This window comes from Protopterus annectens, chromosome 17.part0 (assembly GCF_019279795.1).
Source record: "Protopterus annectens isolate FY-2018-M chromosome 17.part0, PAN1.0, whole genome shotgun sequence".
In the NCBI taxonomy this organism is placed as follows: Eukaryota; Metazoa; Chordata; order Ceratodontiformes; family Protopteridae; genus Protopterus; species Protopterus annectens.
This window is the reverse complement of record NC_056751.1, coordinates 726,664,321-726,689,433: the sequence shown is the minus strand read 5'-3', so window position 1 is coordinate 726,689,433 and position 25,113 is coordinate 726,664,321. Positions and strand designations below refer to the sequence as shown.

General features: G+C 40.9%; 1 protein-coding gene across 1 annotated transcript in view; it reads left to right on the top strand.

Annotated features, from left to right (window-relative positions):
• The first annotated feature begins 21,362 nt into the window (after positions 1 to 21,362).
• Positions 21,363 to 25,113, top strand: part of VANGL2 (VANGL planar cell polarity protein 2) — a 405,349-nt gene continuing 401,598 nt past the window's right edge. Inside the window, exon 1 of the mRNA XM_044058935.1 lies at positions 21,363 to 21,457. The gene's annotated coding sequence lies outside the window, so the exon portion shown is untranslated. The remainder of the gene's footprint in view (positions 21,458 to 25,113) is intronic.

Genomic DNA, 25,113 nt, shown 5'->3' with positions numbered 1-25,113 from the left:
ATAGGAATTTAGCATCCGATGCAGAAATCGCAAGACTCTGGTATTCAGGCTGACTGAGGGCTACCTGCAGGCAGATAACCCAAGTGTGATGACTGCAACAGTGAATACACTCAAACATCTACATTTATGGTAAGTGTACACAACTGTACATTTTGTTGGGATTAGATTGCTTTGGGGACTGGAACAATAATTGCTATTATTCATATGTTTGGCATGATATTTTGTGTTTGGGAGAGACTGAAGATGTGTTACAGAGGGGTTTTGAGGAAGTCCCTGTAGTGGTATATGAATTAAGTATAGAGATCATCTGTGCCTGGTGGGCTTAAAAGTTTGTATCTATTGTGGAAGAAGCTCCAAATTTTGTACTTGTCTAAAACAAAATTGTGGTCTGTAAAGAAGGATTCTGGGGGTAGGGATGGGGGGGGGTGTCTGTTTTTGAGAAGGGGATAATGTAGGTGTTGCTGTTGGTGGGTGATTTTGAGTATCCCTTAAAGTGAATCAATTTACTTCTTTTCAGAACTGTTTTGCTGATTTAGCTAAGGACTTTTGAAATGTTTTCATTTGCTTGTTTTATGAAGTTTCAGGGTTGGGTATATTGTTGCCGATTGATAGGGCACGAGTTGTTTTTCCATGTCTGCCATGCATCATATCTTAAGTTTTAAAAGAAATTTCAATTCAGGACGCCAAGCGTTTATAGAGAAGAACGTGTCTTGGAGGGATTTGAGTGGTGCTGTTGACAGCTTCTAAGGCAAGGTTAGGATTATATTCTTTGTACCAATAAAAAAAAATGGTGCTGGTGAATAGAAGAGGTTTGATGTTGTATGTTCAGATCTTAAAGTAACCAAGTTGATTGACACCCATTAACGATCTGTCATTCTATTCAAATATGGCGTGATTGACTGTGTAAATGTTAAGCTGCTCACCTGATTTTTTTATTTTAATGATATATAATTCAAGCTTTGGTCACTAATCTGACCACGCACACTAAACCAGATTTTCCCAGGGCTGTGTGCAGAGTTTGTAGGAGGTCTGGCATATATTGCCGTTAAGTAACCACAGTAATGTACATTTACATGCAATCACAAATGTTCTGGGACAAGTGTTTAAGTAGCAACACATAATTTATTAACAGATAATTTAGTAATTAATCCATGTCCTGCAGTGTCATGTATATATGTGGGTGTATATATATATATATATATATATCTATAGGTTCATAGGTAGGTACTAGGCTATTGGCCCTAGGGTCTATATAAGTCTAGCCAAATGGTACCCTGGCTTTTGCCACCCAAGATAATTATTTTCCTGTGCCCCTGTCAAGCAGAGCCACAGAAGTGATCCCCGGGGTGAATTTCCTATCTCCCATCCAATCATCAAGATTTTTCTTGAAGAGTGCTAATGAGGAGCTTTGCTTGATATAGATAGGTAGTTTGTTCCAGAGTATGGGAAATCTCTGGGACAGGAATCTATCCCTCCAGCATGTTTTGTTTATTGTGGTGACCAGGTTTAGGTCCCTAGAGCGTGTAGCTTGGAGGGATTGGGATTTCTTTAAGTGGAGCATGTTCAACAGCTCCGGGTTTGACATAGCTTTGTATGTTGGGCAGAGATCGCCTCTGAGTAGGCAATATGCAATGGAGTAAAGCTGGAGTTTTTTGAGACGGTCTGCGTAGGGCATCTGTTTGAGGCCGGTAATCCTCTTTGTGAGGTATTTTCTGCGGCCTTTCCAGTTGTTGTAGATGTCTTGTGAGGTACATACCAAAAGGGGTGTTGTACTCTGTAATGGGTCTAATGAGTGATGAGTAGAGGGGAACAATTACTCTTTTTTTCCTGGATGAGAAACCTTTTGTGATGAGGTGTGCCACGTGGAAGGATTACCTGACTACTGTGGCGATGTGATTATCAAAGGAGAGACTACTGTGGCGATGTGATTATCAAAGGAGAGACTACTGTCCACCTGTGTCCCAAGATCTCTTATCACTCTTTTGGTGTTAAGTAGACTACCGCCTATGTGGTAGTTAATGGGTACAGAGTTTTTACCAAAAGGGATGACAGTGCACTTTTTGGCATTGAGCTTGAGGCCATGGCTTTGACGCCAGGCATCTGTCTCATATAGGGTCTATAGTATATATTCAAAGCTTCAAAAGTTCGAACCTCATATGTTCGACAACATATGAGCAAAATTTGAATCTTTGAATATATAATAAAAACGTAAAAAAAAAAAAAAACCCTTACCTTAATGCTTTGAGGAGGGGGGCAAGCCCCCCTGCACCCCCCCTACTTAAATATACCAACTCCGTGACCACACTTCAGTGTAGAAAAGGGAAATTTTCCCAATCTGCACATATACGGAGCCATTACCTTTCACCTTCTGGTGTCGACCATATGACATTGGAACTTTGAAATGTTCAATAATTTAATAGGGACAATATATATATATATATATATATATATATATATATATATATATATATATATATATATATATATATATATATGTGTATATATGAATTCACTTCATAACACTGAAACTCAAAACACTGAAACCAAAACACTGAAACTTCAAAATCTTGAAAACTCAAAACACTGAAACTGAAAACACGTATCATACATATATTGAGTTTAAACAACATGAATCATAGCACTTTCCACCAAGTATAAGCAGGGGGGCAAGCCCCCCTGCACCCCCCACACCCCCTGCTACTTATATATATCAACTCCAAGATTGCACTTTACTACATGAAGTGCAATCTTGGAGTTGATATATTTGTGGGGGGTGCAGGGGAGCTTGCCCCCCTGCTTATACTTTGTGGAAACTGCTATGATTTATGTTGTTTAAACTCAGTATATGTATGATATATGTAGTTTCAGTGTTTTGAGTTTTCATTGTTTTGAAGTTTCAGTGTTTTGGTCTTCTATATTATGAAGTTTTCTCATTTTCAGTGTTTTGAGCTTTCAGTGTCATGAAGTGAATCCATAAATATATATATATATATATATATATATATATATATATATATATATATATACACACACACACACACACACACACACACACACACACACACACACACACACACACACGCATATATCTTACAACTATTTATTAATCTCCATTACCTCATCAAGACCATAAGTTCATACATATTCATCCAAGCCAAATCAGTGTGTGAACAGATAGAGGATAAGGGCGGGTGCATCTAGACCTACATTACACCATAATTCTGGTAATTTAAGTGCTCTACCCAATGGATGATCTTACCCAAATAATACGTTTTCTGAGGAACTATGTTAACTGTATGTTATAAGTGCTCATCCTTGAAGGTAAATATTATTTCATGACGCTCCATTTTTTTGTCTGCTTATTTAAGGAATTCCTGTCAGATAGTGCAGGCTAATTAAATTGCTATTTTCAACTACCCTCTCCCTTTTGAAATCCATTGCTCACCCTTAAGACTTGAGGTTTGCAATTGAAAAGTTCATGCTACCTCTCTTTGCGCAAATGGACTGTGGTTATCCTAAGCAGGAAGCGTGTAAATCTTTTTTTTTTTTTTTTTTCTGCTCACCCTCACCTCAGCCAACAGGATTTCAATGTAGGAGGCTCTAGAGTGTGTGAAAACATTTACTGTTTACTTTGGAGACTGCTGTAACTGAAGAGCAGTCCTAGTTTTCTCCCTGTGGTAGTGTCGAAAGTGTTTTTACATTAGGTGTTTTCAGTAATCAAGTTTTCTCCTGGTCTCAGAATAAAACAGAAAGGGATTTTTGAGCATGAAGCCAGGTTTTGAGACTAAACTCACAATAACAAGCAACACAAACACTAAGTGCCTACGGTGGAAACTACAAAACATGGATCATACTATAACACAAAAAAATAGCTGCAAATTGTGATGCTTAAAAATAAAGTTAGCACACTAAAAATACTGAAAGAAAAGCAACCAAATAAAGTGCAAAACAAGCAAACTGTTAAACAATATTCCTTCCATATACTGGCATTAATTAATTACTTCATGCAGTTCATTCATTCTCTAGTACCTGTTTCATCCTGTTCAAAATCATCAGAACTGGAACCTGTTCCTGCTAGCAGTGAGTGCAAAGCAGAGAAAACAGTCATGGACAGGATGTCTGCATGCAGCCTTTTGTATTGCCTGGATGTACACAAACAAGTGAGTCATTATGTTGTTAGGACCAGTCCTACTCACAAGCTGGATAGTTTTTTTTAAACTTTTTGCCAAAGGTGGATAGGGCAGGCTGCCATGTAAAAGACCATTTTTCATGTAGATGACCAGTTGCCTGGTGTATCTGAGAGACTACATAGTCCATTGATCTTCAACTTGGAAGAAAGTGTACACCTTCCTAACTTTTTCAGAAATATTTGCTTTGCTGGTCTTTCTATGTCATGCATGGTCACTTTATGAAGCATTTGTTTGCAGATGTGGTTACCAGGAGTAATTCCTTTTTCAGGTGCACTGTGTGCAGGGATATTTCCATAAAGGGTGGTACCTCTCCTACCACCCTTCCTTGCCCTTGGTTTTCATGGGGCAGCATATGACACTACACCCTTTAGTACTTATCTGTAGTAGCCTCTTACTTATGAAACTGAGCAAATATGGCTACTTACAATGTCAACTGTTTTTCTTTCTTTCTTTTTTTGTGTGGGCTAATGATGTACTTCGCTCTCTAGTCACTCTTTAGTGCAGTGTTCCCAGAATTGTGATGGCAGCCCTCGGCCCCCTTCCTTACTATTGGAAATGGACTAGTTATTGAGACACTGGGGTAAGACCTTCCTGGCTACAAGTACTAGTCATGCTGCTGCTGTAGCGTTTTCTGTTTAATCCTAACTCTCTGACTCATTGAAATTGCGCTGATGAGAGTGGATGTGTGGTATGTATTAAATGGACACTGTCTATTTAATAAAGTTAGTGCGCATACCTCTCAACGTCTTAGTGCAAGAAAGCTGTACAAAGCCTGACAAAATGGGGGTGACAAAGGCCCAAAAATAGGGACAAATTTAAAATATTGCTCTTATAAACTTAGAAACTTGCTAAAATAACAGGGTTTGTGTTAATATACATTTTTCTGAGGGGTTTGAAGTCTGAAACTCAATTATATGCCGTTATTTGGTGACTTCAGTCCTTAGATAATCCAAGTGATTTGCCAGAAAACCACAGATTTTATTAGGAACAAACCAAAAATGTGAGGCAAAAATCTAGACATTCTGTGAAAATCTGCACAGTTGATGGTTATGGTAGTGCGTCTGAAAGTGGACTTTGAGAAAATTGTAGTTCTTATGCCTGTGGAGTATAAACCTTTAAGTAACTGTTTAGATCAGTTGTGTGCTGGTCTCTTCATTAATTTTAATGTGAAATTTATTTATCATATAGGAGGGCACCACACAGTCTCAGAAGTGAAAGAATGTTGTTGTTTGTCTTTCAGCTTTTTCCCGGTAAGGGGTCGCCACAGCGGAACTCCGGTCCGCTAATGATTGGCAGTAGATTTTTACGAAACACCAAGGTGCCAGCTTGACGCCCAACCTTCAATGAAGGCACGCCCATTTATGCACGCATGTCTTTCGAACGCTACCCAACCTCGGGGAGGGCATGCAGACTCCACACAAAAGGCACTCCCAAACCACGCCGTGAAAGAATAATGTTAAAAAATTCTCTTATCGTCTGCAAGTCTCATTCTTTTTTTATAATTAAAATAATTGCAAAAATGTTAAAATAACTACAAATGTGATGATACCAACATCTCCGATCCCTCCTGGCAAAGTAGAGTTTCAAGATAACTTAGTGGAAAAGTAGAAATCTTAGAGGCAAAGCTTTTGAAATTTTTTTGGTATTGCTTCTGAGTTATTTCGGTAAAAAGGAGGTGTGCATGTGCATCCTTATTTATGTGTAACAAGAGAAGAAGATACTAAAGAATGTAATATAGCTGAGCTGCCCAGTAAGACACGTCCACCTTTGGTCCATGCCTGTGCAGTAGCTGGCCTGAATGCGTGGAAGGCATTGTAAGCCTGCACTGCCAGGGTGCTCTCTGTGGCATTAAAGCACATCTCAGGACTGCATAGATATCCATGTTGTCCAGGATGAGGAGGGCCTGGAGGGAGTGGAGTTTCTTGTTTAGGCTCCTGGCACTGGGTAGTAACACCTTTATTTTTCCTCAGGCTGGTTTTACTGTGTCAGAAGATTTGTAAGTTTGGCATTGCCTAAAAAAGAGGTACAACGGGGGAGGATAATCTTTTAGCCAGTATTCAAAAGCGTAGAGGGGGCAGGTGCAGACCACCCATAACAAAGCAACATGTATCCTCCCATGCTGACAAATTATTTACCTTTTGGATTGACACAAGAAACAAAACCAATCACTGAAGCCTGTCATCTTTTGTGGCATCATCCTTGGTGAGGGTAGAATGCTGCTCAATGCTAGTCACATAGCAGGCTGGGAGACACAGTCCAAGCGCCCCTTAATGTGTTTTCATAGGCAATGGAGGTATGCCTCTGGACATTTACACCCATCTGGAGTATGACTGAGTCATGCTGGTACTTATGGTCTAATAACATGAGTGCATGGGTCATTTGATGGTAGGGTTACATAGATGCATATTTATGTGGCAGACCAAGAAAGCAAAATGTTTTGCAAACAATGAGTACTGTAGGGCTGTGATGAGCCCTGGGTTTGATCACTGGCTGGAATGCATAATTTTTGGGCAAAGTGGCAGATGCCCAACACATAAGTTGAAGAAACCCAGGAGGGCTACAATTACACAGTTCTGAATGGTTGCATTTGTCAAGCACAAAGGATTAATTCACTAAACCTGATGCTTTAACAGTCTCCCAAAAGAAAACATTCGTAAACAAGCCTCAATTATAAGGTTCAACAATACTGGTTAATAGTGTTAATGAACTGGCCTAGACCTGTGATGGCGCTGTGCCAAGGCCCAAAGCATATTTACTAATAAGTGGTAACTTGAGATCTTTTTGTGCTGTATAAATCTGTTTAGAAACTGACTGTGAGAAAGAAGTATATGACTTAGTGAGCCCCCACTGCCAAACCACAGTCCGCATGTTATATCTCCCTGATTCAGCCCATGAGTTATCAGTGCTGACATGGGAATTAAACAAGTCTGTCTGTTTTCCCCTGAGGATAGCTGCATGCTAACATTAAACACAGTTAAACATTAGTGGCACTGCTAAATGGTAGTGGTTTATTTAAAAGAGCTTGGGAATGTACCCTGAATTTTAGAAAGAATGTCTTTTGAAGGGGAATGAGATATCTCTTGGCTGCAATACAAATACCAGCATCTGTAATTTGGAATCCAGTGATTTCTTTTCCTTTTTATCTGTTGTCTTTGATTAGACATAATAGAATTCTGTTTGCATGAGTACACCAATTCTGCTTTTGATAATTTTTCTTAATTTGCAAGTCCCTCTTTTTGTTTCAGGAAGTGTTATAAGATATTTTGATGCCTAGGTGAATAAATACCAGCCAATTAGACTGAGCTGTAGTTTGACATTTTGTCTGTAAAGTGAAGCTTGCATATATTCTTTACTGCTGTGTGTGTTCACTCAGGTTTCTGGATCAAAGCTGAAACCTATATTTTTGCTATTTTTACAGTCTTACATACTCTTTCAGTGAACTAACACTATGCATTTAAAGGCCAACTGTGGTTAAAAATAAAACGGAAAATGTTACTCTTCGGAGCCCATGATAGCTGTAGCCAAGCCGATGTGATTTTAATTTCACTCAAGGTTTCTTTCACCCATAATGCATTGTACGTCTCAGTGATATGACATTGTTTCCTCTCCGTTTCTTTCGTGACCCTGTGTGTGTCTCGCTCTCCATTGATTTATAATGTGCATGAAACTTTTAAGCAGATTCTTTTTAAATGACTTCCTTGGATTTTTTAGTCAGAAGTTCGTAGTCTGGTCCAGTTATGTGCTATCGTATTGCCTTTTAGTCTGGCGTTCTATTTTTTCTCCTTTGACTTAGAATAGCAATACGTTAATTCGGTGATTAGTTTTAAAATCAATTCTTTTAAACGAGTCCCATTGATTTTGTTACTCGAAAGCTCATTAACAGATTTTTTATGGTTTTATTTTATTTAGAAAGAGCGATCACAGTATTTTTGAATGCTTTGAATATTGTATTTGCAAATGTTCCTTTCTAGTTCACAATCTCATCCCGAAGTCATTTTGTATTGCCTGTGCATGTGCCGTCTGCTCATACCATTGTTACACCTTATAGTGAGAGCCATGGGTTGTGTGATAAATCAGGTGCATCAGATCCCAAAAGGAAATAATCCAGTGTATACAGAAAACAGAAAGAGGCAGACTGTGTTGTGTTATGAGCTGGATTAAAAGGAAAGTAACGCATCCAGTACTAAGGAAAGCAACGCATCCAGTACTAAGGAAAGCAGCGCATCCAGTACTAAGGAAAGCAACGCATCCAGTACTAGGGAAAGCAATGCTTCCAGTAGTAGGGAAAGCAACGCTTCCAGTACTAGGGAAAGCAACGCTTCCAGTACTAGGGAAAGCAACGCTTCCAGTACTAGGGAAAGCAACGCATCCGGTACTAGGGAAAGCAACGCATCCAGTACTAGGGAAAGCAACGCATCCAGTACTAGGGAAAGCAACGCTTCCAGTACTAGGGAAAGCAACGCATCCAGTACTAGGGAAAGCAACGCATCCAGTACTAGGCATCCAGTACTAGGGAAAGCAACGCTCCCAGTACTAGGGAAAGCAACGCTTCCAGTACTAGGGAAAGCAACGCATCCAGTACTAGGGAAAGCAACGCATCCAGTACTAGGGAAAGCAACACTTCCAGTACTAGGGAAAGCAACGCATCCAGTACTAGGGAAAGCAACGCATCCAATACTAGGGAAAGCAACGCATCCAGTACTAGGGAAAGCAACGCATCCAGTACTAGGGAAAGCAACACATCCAGTACTAGGGAAAGCAACGCATCCAGTACTAGGGAAAGCAACGCTTCCAGTACTAGGGAAAGCAAAACATCCTGTACTAGGGAAAGCAACGCATCCAGTACTAAGGAAAGCAACGCATCCAGTACTAAGAAAAATATGACATTTACTTTTTTGTCCTTTAATTTCTATTTCACTCTTTTGTAGTCTTTTAATGTGCAGTTAGTTGGACTTGTGAGCTTGCTATTTTTAGATTTTTCATTTTGTGTTGATTTTTGCTTCTTGACTAATGGTTGTTCCTAGTACGTACTTTGTTACTTCAGTCAGTACTTGTTAAATCTGCTACTGGTGAGGTTTTTTTTTTGTATGACTGCTACAATTTCTGCAGTCTGCACTGTCTGTGATATTAAGAAAAACTGAGTTTTTCCCTCCTTGATGACATCTGATAAGTTTTTCCCTCCCTGATGACATCTGATAAAAGGGACACTGTTCTGTTAACTCACTATTTCATTTGCTCCTTTCCTGGATGAGAACTTTGTTCAGTGGAGTTTCAGCTTCACAGTTCAATGAGAGGGGATTTTGTTATTTCTTAGCCTGTCTCAATTTCTCTGGAAGGCATGTGTGCTGTTTATTCAGAAGGTCGTCTGCTTGCACTGCATTCAAACATATGTCCTTCATAAGGCTTTGCTTAGTACATGGGATGGTCTTGCTACGGGTCTGTAAATCTCAACTAGAGGCTACATTTGGTATGGAGAAGTCTCAAGGCAGGTAAGCCTCCAAAAGTTACCGATTTCATCCATTCTTTGCACTGTAGCCATTACTTTGCACCCTGCTCTTCAGCGCTGTGGCTGGACACCTTGGACAACCAGCGAAGCTGTGAACACAGAGTTCTGCCCGTTGCACTTGTTCCTCTGCACCCTTGTTACAGATAACCAGATTAAACAGGATTTGCCCCAGGCTAAGTTTTCATGATCCTTTTCATCACTTCTATATCGAGCTGTATGAAACCGCAGGCAGCTTTTTAACCCACATTAAATGATTCTCCATTACAGCCTACCTGCAGCAGTGTTCTCTGCACTCTACTTTACTGTCAACCAGAGCCCTTTTTTAGTGTTTTACACCTGTATGTATTTTCCAAGATGTGTTCTTGACAGATGTTCCATATGTTTTTTTTTTTTTTTTTTTTTTTTTTTACAGTTATGTCCTTCCCTTGGTGTTTTGGGGCTCACTGCTTCTTGGCACCCCCTGTGCTCATCCATGCAGTGATGTACAGCAAAAATTGACATGAGGTTGTTCCCTGCTGCAGGGAGTAGTACCTGCTTGGGTGTGGTGGACCCGTAATGCTTCATGTACACACAAGGCTTAGCATCAGAAATGGCAGGACTTCAGATATATCCTTGATGTTCAGAGTTAATGTTGATTAGCCCTTGCCAGGCTATAATTTGTGTGATATCTCCTGGGAAGGAGGCCAAAAGCAAGTTACTCCTCTGTTTGGAAAACTGAAAGACTGTCTTCAGATATCTGGTGTTACAGTTTCTAGGAAAAATGACTGCATCTTGAAATTTACCTAGAGTCCCCCCAAAGTGCCTAGATTTTCCTTTCATGTTTTCATTGTACCTTAGAGAGTTGATATAGTGTACCTTAGCTGCAGGTAGTCATATGCACTTCTTTGGCTATATGGAAAGGAGTTCTCCTGGGCCCACAGTCTGCTGTCTGTTCCTACATTCCTTACTTACCGTGTGTCTGTACTAGTCCATTGAGGAGGTCTTTTACATACATACATACATGCACACAGAGACATACATGCACACAGAGACATACATGCACACAGAGACATACATGCACACAGAGACATACATGCACACAGAGACATACATGCACACAGAGACATACATGCACACAGAGACATACATACACGCAGAGACACACACACACACACACACACACACACACACACACACACACACACACACACACACACACACACACACACACACACACACACACACACACACACTTTGAGGCCATGTTTCTGGCACCAGTCATTGTTTGGGTGAGATACTCTTGGTGGATGTCCACATCACTACGGGAATTGATGACAGAGCTTAGCTTGCAGTCATCTGCAAACTGGGTCAGCCATAGCCCACTGGTTTTGACTGCACCTCAGAAAAATATATCCTAAACAACAAAGGCCCCGAGACTGATTTCTGGGGTACACCGCTAGTTACAGGGTCATCTGCTTGAGGTGCCTTCTTTAGATTGACTAGGTGGGTTCTATCAGTGAGTCAGTTTGCTAGCCATCTGGTAATGTATGGATTGATGCCTAGTTGAGAGAGTTTATCTATTATACCCGAGTGGAGAATAGTATTGAAGGCTTTTGCCAGATCAAGATAGGTGGTGTGCACCATTTTCCCCTTGTCCATGGCTTTGGTGACTGTCTCAAAGAAATCAACCAAATTTAACAGGCATGACCTTCCCTTGATGAAACCAAATTGTGTCATAGGTTCATAGGTTCATACTAGGCTATCTGCCCTAGGGCATTTATAAGCCTAGCCAGAATGTGTTTGGCTTTGCCACCCATTTTAAATGAATTTTGCTGTGCCCTTTTTTGAGGTTAGTATACTGTGCCTCTGTCTAACAGTGACACAGAAGTGATACCCGGGGTAAACCTACGATCTCCCATACACTCATCAAGATTCCTCTTGAAGAGAGTCAATGAGGGACTCTGCCTAACCTGGACTGGGATTTTATTCCAAAGTGAAGGGAGCCTCTGGGTTATGAATCTGTCCCTCCAGCATGTCCTATTTATTTCATAGTTTCATAGGTCGGATCAAATGTTTGGAGGTTGCCAATGTCCTAATTAATGAGGTCCATGATAATCCACTCCATGGCTTTGCAGATCAGGCTAGTTTATTTATTTATTTATTGTTAACCAGATTAGTCCAACTGGGCTTGTGGCCACTTTTCAGTGGAGACCCGAGGAGAAAAGCTCCAACAATACATTTCTATTACAGAGTAGTATATTAATACAAAAAAATAACATGGTGAGAAACAGTTATACAGAGCAAAGGTTTTAACATTTGTTAGGTACATACAAACAAGTTAAAGTTCCAAGTATGGATAAGGAGCCAAAAAAGACATTAAGAAACATAATTTTTCAATGAGATAATGCATTGGGTAGAGCAGTAAAACAAAGTAAATATATAATTCTGCAGTTTATGTGGAATTATGTAAGTACCTTATGAGAAGTGAAAGGGGGACAAAGTGGGGTCCTTGATAAGGGAGAGTGTGTAAATACCTTATGAGAAGTTAAAAAGGGGGACTGGGTGGGGTCCTTAATAAGGGAGAGTGTGGGGGTGGACTAAGTGGGGTCATTACAAGGGCAGGTCCTGGAATTGAGAAAATCTGGTTTTAGTTCACTTTTAAAGTGGGAGGTGTGTGGAATTATACGTAAGTCAATGGGAAGTCTGTTCCAGGCATGGGTGACAAGAGTGTTTATAAAGTAGTTTGCCTACGGACTTTGTTGGGTGGTAAATGTCAAGTAGTTGTTGATTAGAAGTATGGAGGGTTCAGGATGGAGTGTAGAAAGATGGGTCTATAATTTTCTGGATCGGCTTTGTGCAAAGGGATAGCAGTGACTGTCCTCCACTCGGCTGGGATGAAGCTGGTACTCAGGCTTTGGTTGAATAGGGTGCCTAATGGTGCTTCAAGTTTCTGCCTGAGTTCATGTTGGATGCAGCCTGGGATGTTATCGGGTCCCATGGAGGCTGTATTTTTTGCCTTTGAGAGAGCAGTGATGACTTGCTCCCTAGAGATAAAGGGAGGTGGGCAGGTGCTGGGGATGTCCTGATTTACTGATGGGGGGACAGAGGGGTAAAGTTTTCAATGAGCCTGTCTGCCAGCAGGTTGGGGATATCTATGGTATTTATGTATGTGGTTTTCTTGACCACCAGCTCTTAGCAGGCCTGGGTGCTTCCCTTGAGATTGCAAACATATGCAAAGAAAACCTTGTGATTGTCTTTAGTAGATGTGGCCAATTTGGACTCCAAGTTTGGTTTGGAGGATTTCACTAATGTTCTTATTTGTTTGTTCAGGCTAAGAGATTGCTTCCAATTAGGCACCTGCTCCTTCTTGGTCCTGGACTGCAATTTTTTTCTTTTTGTTATAGAGTTTATTTATTGCAGATGCCCACAAGACAGGTTTACTGTTTCTTGAGGAGGAGGATTTTGTCCTGTCGGGTATTCCTGATTCAGTGCAGCTATATAAATGCTTATATAGTACTTTGGTGTAACTTTGGACATATGTGCCCATTCCTGTGGAGGGGGAGGGGCCTGCAAAGCTGCTTATACCTTCCCTCAGGAGGTTGTAATCAGCTTTGGAGAATTTTTTTTGTTTGACCCTATCTAGGGGGGTCGGGGGAGATGGTGATTTCGAAAGTGACCACTTTGTGGTCGGATCTTACCAGGAAGGACGACACTGTTTGGATGCTGCAGTGGTTGCGGTTAATACAAAGTCCAAGATATTTTCACCTCTTGTGCGGGTGTCGACCAGCTGGTCTAAGGCATTTGCATTGATGAAATCAAGAAACCTCTGGGCATTTGTGTTTTGGCACGAGTAGTTCTTCCAGTCTATGGTTGGATAATTTAAGTCACCTAGGATCAGGTTAAAGGGTTGAATCTTGATATATTCGAAGAGGTCCAGATAGGTGGAGTGGAAATATGACAATGAGATGAAAAAGGGAGAGACCAGCAACAGAATGTGTTCCATCTCCCTGTCTAGATTCGCAAGTCTCTATAACATCCAAGAGCAGGGAACACCAAAGATGACTCTCCATATATGTTTTGGTTATTAGTAAAGGCTGTTCCTTTCACAAGGCATAGCATTGTCAACTTCACCACCCAAACTAGAAGTTAGCATGAGTTAACTGCTTCATTATCCAACAACAAAGGTACATCCTCTCACACTGGGAGGAATAATCCCCACCGGATACCTGCAGTGTGCTGCAGCTGGGCCATATGGATGGATGCCCACCCTTTGCTAATTCTCATACATCAGTAATTCTGCTGCATCACTAATCATACTCAGATGTCTGTTGTTTTGGTTTGTCACGAGATGGGTTGCCAATTGGCTCTCAGACAGATCCCACACGGTAAGAGTGGCAGGCGCCATGTCTGACTCTAAACCAGTCGCAAGCGGAGTCCCACAGGGCTCAGTCCTGGGACCCCTCCTGTTCGGTATATATTTCTCTGAAGTACAGGCAAAGGTGGAGAGACAGTGGCTAACCAAGTTCTCAGATGACTGTAAATTGGGTGCAATAATTGACTCTCCAGCTGACACAGACATCCTGCAAAAGGGTCTCACAGAGACAAACACCTGGTGTCAAAGTCACGGCCTCAAGCTAAATGCCAAAAAATGCATAGTAATCCCATTTGGGAAAAACAAAGTACCTACAAACTACCACATAGATGGGAATCCACAAAGTACAGAAGAAGTAATTAGGGACCTGGGTACCCAAGTAGGTAGCATGCTCTCCTTTGATAACCACATAGCCAAAATGGTCAGGAAATCCTTCTATGTGGCACACCTGATCACAAAGGGTTTCTCATCCAGATCCAAGGAGGTGATTGTGCCCCTTTACTCCTCACTCATTAGGCCCATAATAGAGTACAATGCCCCATTTGGGATGTACCTCACTAGACACCTGCAACAACTAGAAAGACCACAGAAGTACCTTGGGCCTTAAACAATTACCGTATGAAGCCCGACTCAAAAAGCTCAAGCTCTTCTCAGTCGTTTACCGTCTTCTCAGAGGTGACCTATGTCAAACCCTGAACTAATGGACATGCTTCACCTCAAAAGAACGAGATCCCTCAGAATCACTCGTTCTAGCGACTTGAACCTATGTACAACAATAAACAGGACATGCTGGAGGGATAGATTCCTGTCCCATCAACTCCCCGCACTCTGGAATAGAATCCCAATCCATATTCGACAGAGCTCCTCTCTGACCCTTTTCAAGAGAAATCTTGATGAGTGGATGGGTAATCGTAAGTTCTAACCTGGGATCACTTCAGGAGCCCTGTTGACAGAGGCCCAGGTTACTAATCTAATGGGGAGGCGAAAGCCATCACAATGTGGCTAGGCTTATAAATGCACATGGGCACATAGCCTAGTACTTACCTATGAACCTATGAGTCCTCACACAACTGTCTTTTATGCTTATAGTTAATGGTCCCGATCACAGGGAAATAAAATGACCAGCTGTACAAATAAACTACACACACTAAACCTTAAAGGGTGTGATATGGCATTACGTTCAAAATTTTCACCTCATAAACACAAGGTACAGGGTTTGATTCTGACCTAGGGTTATTGGCTAGGCTTAAAATGTCCCTTCTGGGCAGGTAGCCTAATATTCACCTATGAAGAGCACCACAGTTGCATTTAACACCCCAGGTCTAGCATCTATGTCTCTAATTGACAGAAGTAGTCTGTAAGTCTTACCCTAGCTTACATATTTCCCTTTAAGTAATCTTTAAGGCACACAAGCTTGCAGGATACAAGTGGGATGCATGGCTAGGATTATAAAGGTCTCAGTCGTCATTAACCTAGTTTACATCTATGAGTCTGTGACCCTATGAACTAAAACATCCTTCGCCTTTACTGAGTGTACACTTACCTCAGTTTAAATATTCTCAGTTAAAAACTACATTTTCCTCAGTGAGAGAATAAGCAGGGCTTAGCTAGCCCCAGGTTTCATCATTTTGTTTGTGTACTGGGTCTGGCCTTCATTATGGAATCGAAGTTTTCCTGAAAAAGAGAGACAAATGTGTATTTTAATCAAAGCTGGGAACATTTAACTACCTGTGGTGTTGCTGTTTTATTTATTCTTTGTGTATACTTTAGATGTAACTTGGGCTGTAAAAAAATTATGTAAAAAAGCCCCACTTGTAAAGAGGCTCATCCACCCCCTTGGTTACCCAGAACTGTTCTAGGTGTCTTGAATATAATGATTTTGTTTTGTATGCTAAAAGGAATTTGGTAAATTTAATTTACATCTATACTTCTGCTTTTGTATTATGTGCTTGCCTCTTTGTGGAACATCTTAGTATGATTTGCAGTCAAAAATAAAACTGCTTCACAGTTATAGAATTCGGTGTAGACTGATTTCACCAATAAACTACCCAAGCATGTTGTAGAAAAGTTCTTAGACAAGAAAGATTTGTTCTTGCTTCTTTTAAAACTGGACTGAGGAGTTCTTTTGTAAAGCAAGAGTAATTAAATGTTCTGTATTACATCTGTTCTTGCCTGAAGCTTTTACTGAGTTGCAGAATTTCCCATTCTGTTCTAAAAGTAATGTTATCACATTTATTCATCATGTTCTTGTGACTCAATAGCAGTAAAGGCTCTGTTTTCACATTGAATGTTTCATATTTTATGTCTACATTCTAAGCTTTTGTTTGCATCATGTAGTGAGTGTACTTTGACCTCTCTGTCTGAGAACCGCCTTATTTCATAGTTCATAGTTCATAGTTCATAGTTTCATACTAAGCTAACTGCCCTTCCGAGCCATTTTAAGCCTAGCCAATTATCCCTTGTGAGACTCAAACCCTGCACCTTGTGTTTGTAAGGCAAACACCTTAGCCATTAAGCTACCCTCCCAACCTCGGTTTACATGTGCATAGGGAGCTGAATCTGACCAAAGAGATTGGCTGTCTTTAACCTGTGTCTGTAATTCTGCAGTTGGTGCTTAGTTTAATGAAACATGATGTTTGTCTGCTGTCTCATATGATGCACTGGCAGTTTTATTGAATCTTTGGGACATCAGAAGACTTCAAACTAAGTGCAGTCTACCCCATGGATGGTGCTACAGATTTGTAAGAGGTTGCATTTACTACATTGGGAGCGGAGGCATCTCAGTGTGATGGTTGTCCCTGTTTTCACTTACTGAGTGATTTCATGTATTATTTTGCTGTACCTGATTTTGGTACTCAAACCCTAGTTAATTTTGTTTATTCTTTATTAATATTCCATGACTGTACTTGGTCACAGAATTAGGCTCAAGGTTAGATTTCCACTTCCCTATCTACTTTGCAAGCTAGTTTTGGAACCCACCCCCCAACACACACACACACACACACACACACACACACACACACACACACACACACACACACACACACACACACACAAATATTGCTTTGGAATGTTAGAAATTATTGTTTAAAGAACATGTTTTTTTTTCTTTCTTTAATTTGTGTGTATTATAGTGCTTTTAAATACATTAGTTAGTCTGAAATGATTCTATGTTGAAATGAAAAAGTAAGGTTGCAGTTATAAACTTAACACTCCGGTGGTGGTGCTGCAGTAGCGTTGTCGCCTCACAGTACGACATTGTCCTGTTCGATTCTCAACTAGAGCGTCTTCTGTGTGGAGACATGTGTGAATGGACACACGCGTGAATGGGCGTACTTTCGTTGAAGGTTGTGCGTCAGGGCCGGCAACTCGGCACGTAAAAATCTACTGCCAATCATTAGCGGACCGGAGTTCTGCTGTGGCGACCCCTAACCGGGAAAAGCCGAAAGACTCAACAATAACAACAACAACTTGAGGTAGATCGTGATGCAGTTAAGATTAGTTTAGAGCACAGATTCTCAGAAAGAGCCTTTCTCAAATCTCATATACAAAGAGTTGTTCTGATTTTCATATAATAAAGAAGTGCATTTTGTAGTGTACATAAACGGAACAACCTCCCAACCCACAAACACACACTTGAGCTACGCAAGATTTTGGCTTAGTGCATTTGCAGTCAGATGTACATATTCATCGACTGTTATATTTCTGCATTTAGTTTGGTCCCATGAAAAATGATACTTGCAAGTGTTTTCAAGTACACTCACTTTTCAGGTTTGGTTGGCCTTCCCAGAGACGAGCCTTGGCCTTTGCAGGGATACTAGCCCCACCATTCATACAAAACCAGATACATAGCCTAGGCCACTTGGAAACAAACTTCATCCCAAGAAAACTGGATACACTGCAGTCACCTAAGAAACCTTTCCAAAAAGCTACTTAGTGACGTAAACATCCACACCTCTTCACAGCATAGAACTCTGCATCCATCCATCCTCAACCCCTTTTCCCATTTTTTGCACATGGGGTCGGGGTCTGTATAATCCAGATAAATTCTGGAACCTTGTTGACATCACTGGTAGATCCTCATCAAAAGATCTAGTGCACAGTGCTATTATTCCCACCTCATCTGGACCTCTTGCTCCAGAAGACACTTCGGTCGAATTCTCTACTGTCCCAAATATTAACTCCTCCATGAACAGCAATGCAAATTTCAAATATGACAAACCTGGTGACTCACATTTATTTTTTCACTTTAAAGTTGTCATTAAAAAGACCATTGCCAAAATCAGTAGCCTCCCCTCAGATGCTTCTCCCAGAAGTGATGGCCTTCACCCTTGATTTAATCTCTCTCTGTAAAGATCACATTCTTACCCCTTTCTGTAGCACCTGCCTAAGCAATGGGATATACTCAAGGTTAGACACATTTGTAAAGTCAACAACCTTTCCACAGCCATTAACTTTAGACCCATGTAAATCTTTCCAACTTTAAGTAAAATTCTAGAAAAAATAACCTACAATTAACTTACTACCTACCCTCCAATCTTATCACTGAGTCAGCATGAATTCTAGTCTTGAAGAAGCAGGATGTCCATAATCTGCATTCTAATCGATGATGTTTTTCTAAACATAGGAAAAGACAACATCATAGGAGCTATTTTCAGTGACCTGACCAAGGCCTTCAATACAGGGGACTACTACGTGTTGACTCTGTCTATCCTCAGTGTAGCAATTTGCAAATAATTTACCAAATGGTTCTCCAACTTTCTATCTGGTAGGTAATTTTTGTGCAACCTAGAACCACTACTTCCCTTCTGCCCCCCCCCCTCAAAAAACAGATAGTATAGAGCCTTGTGGGACATTATCTCCGGTCCTCTTCCCATTATACATTAACAGCCTTCTATTAGACCCCAAGAACTTACTCATTCTCCTCTGTGCAGATGATATAGTAATTTATAGATCACGCCCCTACCCCTCCAGTATCTCTAACCTCCTTCAAGCAGATCTCTATCCTCATTTCCTGGCTAGACTAAAACGTACTTTACCTGAACCAAGGAGGGTATCCAACAGGAACATTACAGTAAACAACTCCTAGTGTAATTGGAAATATTTGAACTTATTGGGTAAGAAAAAAATGTGCATTTCCTTTCTCTCCAAGGCAGAGCTAATACCAGCAATGGAGTCCTCCTTCCAGAACTGGAGTACACACTACACTTAACAGCCTTCACTTCCAAAAAAGAACCTGTCTTCTGTAGTCCAAACATTGGAACCATCTCCAGATTTTTAATCCTCTCCCCCAGAAGAGATACCTTCATCAAAAACAAATGGCTTCCCATCCCACAGAGAATTACCATCATCTTTGGGTCCATGATCTTCAAACTCATCCATATGGAAGCTTACAACCTCAGTGCCCCCTCCTTCTTCAGCCCACACACGTGCAACTAAAACTAAAAGATGACACCTTCTCCATCTTAGGACCCAAAATCTGGGAATTCATACCAAAGCAGATAAATGACACACTTTTCTTCCCCACATTCAGGAAAGAAACTCCAACTAAATGTCATTCTCACGTACAATAAACCAAGGATAACTAGTCACAACACTGTCCTCTACGACTAAATGCCATTCTCACATACTATAAACCTGTAAACCAAGGATAACTAGTCACCACACACTGTCCACTATGACTAAATGTCATTCGCACACAGTACAAACCAAGAATAACTAATCACAATGCACTGTCCACTATGACCAAATGTCACTCTCACATACTGTACACCAAGGCCCCAGCTTTTGCCAGGAGTATCATCACTATTTATGTTACTCCACATAGAGTGATAATCTGTTGCTGTGTGCCAGGAGCATCATCACTGTTTATGTTGCTTCGCATCGAGTGATAATCCGTTGCTGTTCGCCAGGAGCATCATCACTATTTATGTTACTCCACATCGAGTGATGATCTGTTGCTGTGTGCCAGGAGCATCATCACTATTTATGTTACTCCGCATCAAGTGATGAGCCGTTGCTGTTCGCCAAGAGCATCATCACTATTTGTTACTCCGCATCGAGTGATGATCCGTTGCTGTTTGCCAGGAACGTCATCACTATTTATGTTACTCCGTATCGAGTGATGATCCATTGCTGTTCTGATCAACTGTAAGACTGTTATTATATGCAAGCTGTATAATGTTGAATGTTATCTTTCAGTACATATATCTGTCTATAATATAATATACTCAATGTTTTGGAATTTATTCTATGCTACCTCTATTTTTGTCACTTATGTATACCTGGTTGTTTCTTTCGGCTTATCCCGGTTAAGGGTTGCCACAGTGGAACTCCGGTCCTCTAATGTTTGGTAGTGGATTTTTACGTGCCGAGTTACCAGCCCTGATGCACAACCTTCAACGAAGGCACGCCCATTCACGCATGCCTCCACACGGAAGACACTGTGGCTGAGAATCGAACGCGACAATGTTTTGCTGTGAGGCGACAACGCTACCGCAGCACCACTACTGCGGATACTTATGTATACCTGGTCTGAACCTGAAAATGGTCCATCTTAGTGTTCTATCCCTGTTAATAAACAAATGAATAAATACTTTTCATTCATTTTGAGATGTACTCACTGGGCACAAGCCAGAGGATCTAATCCCATTTAGGATGCCAGCGTTTCACAGAGAGGAGAGACATGCACAATGCATGCAGTATATGGCCAGGTACATCAGCAGACAGTTTGGAGTATTGCCAGTCCACTATAGTGCGCTTCTGAATGCGGGAGAGAACTGAACTGTGGCACTTGGTAAAACCCTGATGAAAACAGAGGACAGGCAAACTCTGCACAGAATCCACTCCAGCTGAGAATTGAACTGGATGACCAGGTGTAGACAGAAACTGTAACCACAACACCACTGTTTATTAGTTTTGAGACTATTTGTTTTTGAGAGTATAGATTGCGTACCTTGCCATTTAATATATTCTGCCCTCCCTTTTACAACTGGTGGCTGTAAGACTGAGAAATGAGCAGGGGCATTGTACAACTGTTTTTTTCTGGAGACTTTTTCAGTTTACAAGATACTTTTTTCAGTGTTTGCAGTTTAATTTACAGATTTAAACCATCTCAACTGTGTTTTTTTTTTGTTTGTTTTTGGTATGTTCACATGTTGCATGTGTAGCATTATTTATTTCTTTTCCATGCATTTGTCTATATTTTTTTATTTGACTAAAGAATTTGATTTTAATAAAATAGTACATTTTTTCTTTTTGTGAGTATATTTTCATTTGATTCCATTTTCTTTTCTTCTGTTTGCCTCAGCTAACCACTGAGAATCGGCAGAATATTCTGGTTAAACATCTTCCTCCATTGGCCATGCTGGAGTGTAAACAAGAAGGATCCATCAGGCATTTTTTCTAGAGGTAAGTTGAGTTTTTTTGTACCCCGCTATAGTCAGGGTGTTGTGTGAAGGTCATGCCAGCTACAAGTATTGTGAGTGTTGCTGTATGACTTAGAATGCATCGGACGCTATCAGGGTAGAATGGCAGCCTAACTGGAGAAGGGAGGTGGGGCGGGAGGTTGTTGGACATGCTGTGCATTCGGACAGATATTCATGAGAACAGTATCCTCATAGCTGAATATGAGCGCAAGCATAGGAAATGCAGAAACTATATTCATTTAGCACCAAAGACTGTTTTAAAAAGATTCCTTATAAAAACAAAAATTAGGTTGGGTTTTCATTTACTAACGTATAACTGGGCTGGTGAAGAGACAATAGGCATTTCATTCATCATATTACACTTGTATACAAGTCATAGAAATTTGTAATAATGAATACCATCTGTCTGTAAATTGACCCTGCATTCCATTGCACATGTTAAAGTTTCATATAATTCATAGAATTCGGTAGTAATGAAGGCAAGCTGTTTGTAAGTAAACAAAGTAATAGTTTCTTTAGCATTAAAAACTTGCTATAAGTTATGCTTAGTAGAATGTTGCAGATTCAGAGGAGAGCCATTGTGTATCATGTTGCACCTCCGTTACTTTTCTGCCCCAGAAAATGTTTCTGGGTCCAGTTAAACATGAGGTCATTCTGAAGCCGCGTGGTAGTAGAACTGCATTTAGAAGTTGTCTGTCTCTGCCTACCTACACTGTGGTTGTCTGCAGTTCTTTTTTTTTCTTTTTTTTTTTTCTGTTCCAGTGTAGTATGCTTGAAGAGAATTGTTAGCATTTGGACTTCACTCATACACAGGTTCTGTTTGGAACAAATGCTGATACAGTGTCATGTGCTAGCCACAGACATAGATGGGATGCTATGGTAACAGTCAAAGACAAGTGAATGATACGGCGATTTGCAGGGAATGCCACTGTCGAAATCACTGCTAATGCTGTACAGATGTTTAGTGTTGGGGACAACAGGGAAGCATTCTTTTTTCTCGTCCTGGGAAGGTACCAAAAGTCAGATGTCTTGGTTAAACCCTACACTGGTGAGCTTCTACCTCAAGATGTATATGCTAGTGACCTCTTATCTTTAGACACTGGGTGGTTGTTGTGCATTTCCATGCTGAGTTCTGAAGGATGATTTAGATGTTTGTGTACATTTAGTGTCACTCTGAATGGCAGAAGAGTTGTGGAAAATGGTGTGCGGTTTTGACTTGGCCACCAGAACTGAGCTCCTGTGTAGCTACGTAGCATTCTGCGAGAAGCCAAGGATCATAACAATGTTATCCAGTAGTGATGTTAATTAGTCTACAAATGATTTATGAGAAAAGGGATTTCAGGGATATTAGGAGACTTTAGATAGGTTCAGAAAATATAGCTATCATTGTTGAATTATTTTTTGCCAGTGTAAATAGTATTGGGTGCTGCATCATTTATGTGGTTGCTTGTATGTTTATACTATTCTCATCTTTGTCATCATATCTTAGTTAAATTAATACTGGAATGGATGCAATAAACAGGTATGCTCCTGTGGATCTAATTTAACTACAGGATGTTCTTCGTGTTTCACTGTTGCAGTCATTACATTTGGGTAATCTGCTGGCAGGTTGCTCCCAGTCGACCTGAATTCCAAAGTCTTGGGTCCTGCGTCGGTTGCTGTCTTCTCTACCATGACGTCAAGTCATCAGGGGTATAAAACATGCAGCCAACGCCATTTTCTTTAGTTTTTCTTGCCGCGTGGTGCATGAAGCAGAAGCATTTCGCAAGTGTCGGTCGGCCGACTACTGAAATATTCGAGTTTGAGGTTTCAGAACCGAAGTCTTCACTAAAGCTAAGTACCCCGTTGGGGAAATTTTTTCTTGCTTTTTACTGATGTCAGAAAAAGTTAATAATTGTATTACATGTGGGAAGCAAATACCTCATAAGGATTTCCATTTATACTGTATTTCTTGCCTAGGCCCTGATCACAATGTTCCTGGCTGTCGGTTTTGTGCTAGATTTAACCAATGCACTATTAAGCGTCAGTATATTTTTGCATCAAAGTATTTTGGAAACCGATTTAACTACCCAGAAATGTCGTCGGATAGCAATCCAACTACCGGAGTACATAAAAAACGCAAAGAAAAGGACAGAGAAAGGCAGTCAAGATCCAAAACCGACAATGAAGCTTCTCCTAAGCCAGTCACCGGTTCGCCGGTAGTCAATGAAGCGCTTTCGCAGCCCCTGATACCCGCTACCTTCGAGTTGCATGCCTCTACCGACACCCACGTGGAGTCCGGCATGCCGCAAGAAACTCAAGGTATTGGACCGATGGATGTATCTCCCTTGGAAGGGTCTGGAGCCACTGAGCAGGCACTGGCTTCTGAGGGTGTATTCAGACCTCAACATTTGTATATCAAACCGACGACAGCTGCAAAATCAAAGACAAGAGCAACTTCTAAAACTAAAAAAACGACGCCTGAGCCACATGCACAGGCCTCTATGCCTAAAAAAACAGATGATCAAAATGGCTGAAGACCTCATTACCATGATCAGGGGTGCCCATCCCCATTCAGATAAAGAGGCCTAGGCAAGACACAGATTATGAATCTTCAGATCCGGTTTCTATTTCTTCTGATTCCTCTTCTGATCAGGAATTATCTTTACCTCGCTATGAGGATTCTGATGCTGAGGAGTCTATTCCATCTGCATCTCCTCCTGAGGATTATTCATTTGGAGAAACCTTGCATACTTTGAGGGAGCATTTTCACTGGGAGAGTCAAGACTTCTCAGAATCAAAAAAGAGACTCAGGGATTTCCTTCTTCACCCTCAGCACAAGCCTTTAGCCATTCCCCCTGTTTTAGACATTGTGGATGATGTGTTTTCGGGGTCAAGCTTGACCCCTGACTCCATACCTCTGGCTCCCAGTAAGCCTGATGGATATTACAAGGGTTCTTGACTCACATAAATATTTATTTAGAAACCCTGCTGCTGATCCTGAAACTATTTCACAGGGTCCAAAGGGAGTTAAGGCCTCAACTGCAAAAAATTCCACCCCCCTCTGACAGAGATTCAAGGGCACTGGACAGATGGGAAAAAAAGGTTTATACATCTGCAACCTTGGTAATTAGGGCCTTAAACTGTCAATTTCATATGCTTAAGTACCAACAACATGTTATGGGATTGCTGAAACAGAAAATGATGTTGATTTCAGAATGTGCAGACAATAAAGAATTGCAGGAATTATTGCATGCAGCTGAACAAGTTGGAAAGCGTACTTTGAAATGTGGTTTTGATTCTGTAGAGGCCTCCTGCAGGGCCGCAGTTACTGGATCTGTGATTAGGAGGCATGCCTGGTTAAAAGAACAAAATTTGTCTGATTATGTTAAAGCTAAATTGCTAGATGCACCTTTACAGCATGATTCTGTTTGGTATTAAGGCAGAAGAGGTTTTAAAGAAAATGGAAGACAAAGCTAAGTCTATGCAAACTGTTAAAGACTTCTTACAAGTGCAGCCACCAAGATTCAGTAGACACTGGCCTACAAAAAAGTGGTCCTTTATGGTGTCAGATGGAGCACAAAGGGGCAAATCCAGACGCCCTAAGGGTTCCAGATATCAGGCGCAAGACTCATACAGGTCAAAGCAATGGAGCGCATC